This window comes from Centruroides sculpturatus, unplaced genomic scaffold, assembly GCF_000671375.1.
Source record: "Centruroides sculpturatus isolate CEXI.00-Female unplaced genomic scaffold, Cexi_2.0 scaffold1101, whole genome shotgun sequence".
NCBI classification, from domain to species: domain Eukaryota; kingdom Metazoa; phylum Arthropoda; class Arachnida; order Scorpiones; family Buthidae; genus Centruroides; species Centruroides sculpturatus.
In genome coordinates this window covers 13185-20083 of record NW_019385263.1, presented here as the reverse complement: position 1 = coordinate 20083, position 6899 = coordinate 13185, and positions in this window count along the sequence as shown.

The following is a 6899-nucleotide window of genomic DNA, read 5'->3' as shown; positions in this document are numbered from 1 at the left end:
CATACGTGCATGGTGGCGGAGGAGTCAAATACGACAAGAAACAAAAACCGTTTATTTTAACATAAAATAAACTTACACTATGTACAAAATAGGACAATTTAGGACAATCAGCTGTTCGGACATTCTGGGGGTCGATGTGGTTCTTTGATCGTCGATAGAAGGTGGCTCCGGGACAGTGGCGTTGACAAGTCTGTAAGGCAGGTGGGGAGATATCGTCTGCTGGGGTCGACGACACGGTCTAAGTCCGAAGTGGAACGGGTTACAGATTTGAAAAATAGACGAGAAACTGCTTTTTTTGCGCGTCGACACACGGTGTTTTGGTTATTGGGAACTAACGTTAATGGAGTACCAGGTGTCCTTGATTGTCGGGGATTATATCAATCTCGGTTCTTTCTTTTGGCCATTTTGATTGGTCGTTCTCCCTCAACCACGCTTCCCGAGTGCCTGGTCCCTCGTTACTAAGTGTAACGAGATTCCTAGGACAATTTAGCGCGAGAAAGGTCAAAATCGAAGATGAATTCGATCTTCCACCGATTATAGGACGACTTCCTTCCGCGATTTATGGTTTCTGCGTCGCAGTTTGATATAAACAATGAGTGTTCAACTACAAACGAATTTTTTTTCTTTTTTTTTTTAACTAATAAAGGCTACTTTATATTTTCGCCGTGGAAACTGTCTTGTATTCGACAATACGGCGCTTCCATTGGGAATATTCATACACGAATTTATATTCAAATATACAATAGCAATCTTATCGTTGTTTTTCACGTGTATAGAATTTTGTAATAAAATACATAATGCGGTTATGCTAAAATATTAATTTTAAATAATTCAAAGTACGTTAAAATAAGAAAATAATCGCACAATATGTATTTATATTTTAGAAAATACAAGGGAAGCGGCGCTTCCAATGACAGCACGCCACTGTTAATTACATATATACACTATTTTCAGACGACTGCACAGTAAGTTATCAATCTATGCCATAATGGCCCAGTTTTGAATCCGATCGAAATCCCATCATTTATCACAAACAGTACGTGTCAGGGCATTGTCCCAATCTTTTATATATACTGATCAAAATAGCCTGGTAAATCTGGCATGCATTGAGTTTTTTCCCAGGAAAATATATATATATATATATTTCGGAACAAAACTTATAATGCATATATTACTGATTTTTATCTTATAGTTTTTAGATTTCAGATATACTGTATATGATATGATGAATATTCCATTTCGAAAATTATTACAATAATTTAAGAAAATATTGAGAATTGTGCCCTCAGCACTAAAGATAAGGGATCAGTAAGGACATTTGGCCCAATCCTCACATTTACAAGAGCCTCAAAAATATCGTAACACGTTATTCATTTCATAGCATTTCTTGTGTATTAAGAAAAAATAAACTCCGACAAAAAAAGCTATTATTTAAAAAGATTCAAACAATTTTTAATGCTTTTTTTTATAACCTGGGACTAAAAATTTTGCTTCAGCAACTTCGATATTATGCTGAGGATTAAAAGGTCCAAAGGAATTCCTCTAGAAGTTAATAGAGGGACAACAACTTATCCGACACCACGCTCATCTGAATACAGTACTTATAGAGACAATCGCCTCATCATTAGTTGAGGAGTAAAAGACTCCCATATACTACCAACACTCTTGAAAAGACAGATCGCTGCAAACTTGTAGCCCAGAGTAGTCAAAAACTAAACTGAGGTTAAGCAGCTGCGGCCATTCGGCCGAATTGAAAAATTATTACGCCTCATATGTCCGTAATGAAATTCTTTTAGATTTCGTTTACATCATTTCAAATGAATAATTAATCCGAAACACAATTCAGATCTTAAAACTGGAGAATATGTGATAAATATTCGTAATAAATTTAAACCTTAAATTTCAATGTTTGGATTGTTGCTCCAAGTAAATAGATTATAAAAAGGATAAATGAGAATAGAATATATTCACTAAGATTACTCAACAGTGTATAAATGCGTAATGATACAGAGTAATTTTTCCAATTCAATGTTGTAAGCCTATTATAAAATTATATTTTTTAAATGAGAAATACTATTTATTACATTAAAAAAAAATTCAACCCAACTCCAAACTTGGATTCAGTACAATGCTATTACACAATAAAAAAAAAAAATGTTTACTAGTTTTTATTTATATGCGATCTGTATAGAGAAAATAATCGAATATATTCAATAAAATGTGTTCTGAGCTATTGTCGTGTACTAGGACTTATTGTACTGATGTAATCAACCGGAGATAATATAATAGACGATAATAGTTCAAAATAGAATTAAAAAGACAGAGACATAAATAGGTTTTTTGCTAGTATGAAGTTTCTGGAAAACAGAATTTTCTTTCTAATTATAGTTTTAAAACTCTTTCCGCCCTGTGGGCAATAAGAGGACCTCTATTAGCAAGCCCATTATGGGCTTGGTCAGGCCCACAATGGGACGGCCGGGTGGTGAGAGATGGGAACCAGACATAACCAGACGGACCATCGAATCCTGGCGGATCGATTCCGGGTCCCCCAAAGCGTTAGAGCGGTAGTTTAGCACCTCGACCGTTTGGTCATTTGGCCGTCTTTAATTATAGGCTATGAGATATACCAAATCTTTTCGATTTTCTATACTGCAAATTCATCAATAGATACTCGCAACGTTTATTGAACGGAAAGTTTGGAAAAGCCAATTTAATCAATAATTCAATTTATATATATTAGGCCTATATATCATATACGTCGAATTGCAAAATATATATATATATAATATCACATATATATTTTACGATTATTTTTATTTCAACTTTTGTAGAAAACATTTGTTTAAGTTGAGTCTTAAAAACATAATTAAAAATAAAAACTAAATGCATATTTTATTTCAAAGCAACAAAAATACTATTTTTACAAGAATTTCTAATTATTTTTTTCGATTATGTAATTTAGAATGTGGAATATGTTTTTAAGTACGGTGCTTTTATGTTTGTTTTTACATTTGTTTCATGCAGTTTAAATGTTTTGTATTTTATGTCACTCGCGACACTGAATAGATTGATGGAATAAGGCAACGCAACACTAGGATTATTTACTAATGGGAGGAGCCTAACAAGAAAACTTTCTATGAGAAACAAACTTCTTTTTACACATGAAGAAAATACAGAAACTCCACTTGCCATTCTTGTTGGTGAGGTGCAAATTAGTGTTTAGTGCTCGACACTAGGTTTTTGTCAATGCTACTGAAAATGCACTACCTGTTTTTATGAAATTCTTTACATACAGACCGCATTGCTAATTAATACTTTATCTAGTGAAGTATTTTCCACATACAATCGAATGCATTATAGAAATATAAGCAAACTCAACAGAAGTGCAAGTTCAAATCATTACGAAGTAGATTATATTATCACAATATCGAATCCTAAAAAATCTACTGCGTTAACTGTCGTGAATTTTGAAAATTTCACCTTAAAAGTCAGTATTTAATTTTAATAAAAGTTTTTTCTCTTATCATTATTAATTAAAAGACATATTATAGCGTAGTAGGCTATAACTAAAATCAATCTTTAAATTTTCAAATAAGAAGATAACATGATTAAAATAATTTCTTATCCGAGATGTGTTCCTATATCAGCCTCGATTGTGTTGTATACAAACACATTTAAAATTTTTTTTAATTTCACAGCTAAAAATTTTTTTACTTATCACTTAATCTTTACTGTATTTTATATTTGCGATAAATAAATTTTAAAATGTCTTACTATATCCTCATATATAGGCATATAATTTTTATTAGTTGCATTTTTATTTCTTCAATGCTTTAGCTCAGTTAAATCTTTGGAATTCTGCTCAAATTTATCCAAACTTTATGAATGAAATATAAAATGTAGAATAAAATTGTAAATAAAACTGCATAAATCAGTTTTATTTACAATTTTCCATTTGCAAAAATTTGCGAATTTTCAAAAACTTCAATCTTAGAAAAATTACTTTAATCGATTCTCTAAAAACTAATTGGTCTCTTTCATAATATCTAAATTTATCTAGAAATTTAATGTATTACAGAAGCTTTAATTACTTTAAAAACATAACATAAAATAATTATGATAAAGTGAACTATAATAATCTATTATTCAGTTGNCTCAAATTAAGCTTTTTGCCATTTTATAATAGTTAAATATAAAAAATTTTTAAAATAAAATATAACAACAGATGGCGACCAAACGTTACCGGGAAAGTTAAGCAATTCGTTGTTGGAGTTTTTAACTAATTTTTCGGAGTAATTTTCACATGATGTTTAGTTCTTTGTTTCATTTTCTGATCGACTAGTTTTTTCTCTATGTTCAACCAGTCTTGGATTTGTTGTAGCCTACCAATGGCCAAGTTCGACCTCGCCAACTGGCCTTTTTTTAAAACTCTTTTCGCCCTGTGGGCACTAAGATGGCCTTCTTTACCAAGTCAGTGGTTCGGCCATGCCCACAATGGGGCAGCCGGGTGGTGAGGGACGGGCCCGACATATCCGGATGGACCCAGTGCGGTAAGCTGCCACCTTANTTTTATAAAATCCATCTCTACTCTCAAATTAAGCTTTTTGCCATTTTATAATAGTTAAATATAAAAAATTTTTAAAATAAAATATAACAACAGATGGCGACCAAACGTTACCGGGAAAGTTAAGCAATTCGTTGTTGGAGTTTTTAACCAATTTTTCGGAGTAATTTTCACATCATGTTTAGTTCTTTGTTTCATTTTCTGATCGACTAGTTTTTTTCTCTATGTTCAACGAGTCTTGGATTTGTTGTAGCCTACCAATGGCCAGGTTCGACCTCGCCAACTGGCCTTTTTTTAAAACTTTTTTCGCCCTGTGGGCACTAAGATGGCCTTCTTTAGCAAGTCAGTGGTTCGGCCATGCCCACAATGGGGCAGCCGGGTGGTGAGGGACGGGCCCGACATATCCGGATGGACCCAGTGCGGTAAGCTGCCACNATTTCATTTTTGAGTATGACGTTTCACATAGATACGTTGATGCGAACAACGTAAGTAAATTTTGAGCACATTTTTTACAGTCTTATATTGATCGGGCACTACTTTCCAGAAGTGGTAATTATTTCCAGAAGTCAACGTAATTATTTTCCGCTCTCTTTCACTTCGGGGCCACTCACAAAAGCTCGCGGGCCACTCACAAAAGTCCGCGGGCCGCAGGTTGAGTATGATGGGTTTAACCTGTAGCAGTCCAAGCTTCTTTCAAAATGAGGAAAGGAAATCGATCCTGTTATACTGTGAATTCAGGGCAAAGTTTATTATTTGTTTGATTGTTTGTTTGCTGTTGTTGTTGTTATATAATCATTAATTAATACGTTAAGACATAATATAATAATATAATACATTAGCGTTTTCATTTTACAAATTTTGCCATTATATTTCGTTTCATGAAAATGTATGAGATTTTATAATATGTATTATGGAAAAATTCNCCTCGCCAACTGGCCTTTTTTTAAAACTTTTTTCGCCCTGTGGGCACTAAGATGGCCTTCTTTAGCAAGTCAGTGGTTCGGCCATGCCCACAATGGGGCAGCCGGGTGGTGAGGGACGGGCCCGACATATCCGGATGGACCCAGTGCGGTAAGCTGCCACCTTAACCGCTTGATCATCAGGCCATTCGCCAACTGGCTAGTCACGTACAGTTTTCTACATTTTTCACATTTGTAACATCTAAATGGGGGCTAGTTTTCCATAAACGTTTCCCGAGAGGACTTTTATGGGAAACTGACTACATAATTGATTTTTGTCCACAATATCGTTATACAGTACAGTAATACCCCGAACTTACGCGATAGGTGGGACCGAGCGATAACCGCGTAAGTCGCGGTATAATTTCGCAATTTGTGTAAAATTCAAGTGGGATGTATGTAAGCTAATAAATGTTCTCGTTAATCTTATCTCGTCTTTTAATTCGTTCACGGTTACAAGAAATCACCACATAGAGTCTCTCAAGTCTCCGTAGATATAACAAACACAGAAATAAATACTGTAACACAAAATAAATTGTAGCTATGTGTCGATTCCGCGCGACACGTCCGAACATGTAAGCCGAACAATAGTGTGGGGGGGGGAGTGAGTAATCAAGAGTTGCGTGGCTCTCAAACAAAAGACGAATCGACGAGATTTGAAAATCGCGTAACTCTGGGTTCGCGTAAGTCGAGGTATTACTGTATACATTACGTTATACGTTATACCAGTGTTTTTCAACCTTTTTCATTGAGTGGCACACCTAATTGAAAAATAACAAATCGTGACACCCTTGACCAGCGGCAGATCTAGAATCTGAATAAGGGGGGACTAATGGGCCAGATGAATTTTTTGTGAAAACGATTACGCGCAACGCAAAAGTGTTTCTACGTGTTCAAAATCAAAATTTAAGTCCATTGAATTTTGTCGAAATTCCTATATGGAAAATAATAGTCTCGCTATTGTTTTTTAAATATAGTTTTATTATCAAATATATCATCATTTTATATTATAATTTTATTGATAAACAATTTTTGTTACGTTTTTTTATACTATTTTGATGCACATATAAAATAAATATTTCATTATTTTTTTCTTATCTTTTTCATATCAATTTAAAAAATTTAAATTAAAAAAATGATAAAAAATTGTTTATTTGTCATCATTGCTTTTGAATACTATGAAAATATTGTAATATGCACCTACTTTGTGATTGAAACCACACGCTTTTCAAAGTACAATGCAACGCTTTTTAAAGCATATACAAGACACAAGTGTCCACGTCGTTCTTCTCTGGTGGTTGGCCTGGTACTGGGACTGGGAACATGAAGGCCAAGCAATGTGGTTTGGGCGAACTCGTGACAAGTCGTGCGTACAC